The sequence below is a fragment of the Camelina sativa genome, chromosome 14 (assembly GCF_000633955.1).
Source record: "Camelina sativa cultivar DH55 chromosome 14, Cs, whole genome shotgun sequence".
Lineage (NCBI taxonomy): Eukaryota > Viridiplantae > Streptophyta > Magnoliopsida > Brassicales > Brassicaceae > Camelina > Camelina sativa.
Window position 1 is genome coordinate 20,283,376 of NC_025698.1, and position 584 is coordinate 20,283,959.

Consider the following 584-nt stretch of genomic DNA (forward strand, 5'->3'; position numbering starts at 1 on the left):
TTTTTTTTTTTTTTTTTTNTTTTTTTTTTTGTATAAATGTTAAATTATATTCACCAAAAAAAACAACAGTGGTCCAAAGTTGGTTTTACATATTAGAACAACAGTTTAAGAACCGAAGAGTTTAAGAGACTGATATGGTTGGGAGAGGATGACTTCGGAACCAGAGCTGGAGTCCATTCTCATAGCCAGAGGTGGAGGTCAGTGTGAGCAAACGATTGCGGACTTGCTTGTCGATGAAGCGGCAAAGGGTGGATGACGAACTAGGAGCTTCTCCGTGCCTTCGAGCATTACGTTCCCGCCATAGGTTGTGTATAGTGGATTGGAAGACATACCGCATGACAAACAGGGGTAGGCGAGGAGTAGAAGAGTCCACGAGCAGAGAAGCCAATGTTGTCCAAGACGTGGTGAACCGGGCTCCCAGCAAGTTGTGAACAAGAGTAGACCACACGTTCGAGGAATAGGAGCAGGAGAAAAAAAGATGTTCTCTCGTTTCCCCACAACCCTGACAGAGAACACAATCTCCATTTGCAGCAGCATTCCACTGAACTAACTTGTCACCAGTAGAGAGCCGATTATGGTGAGCA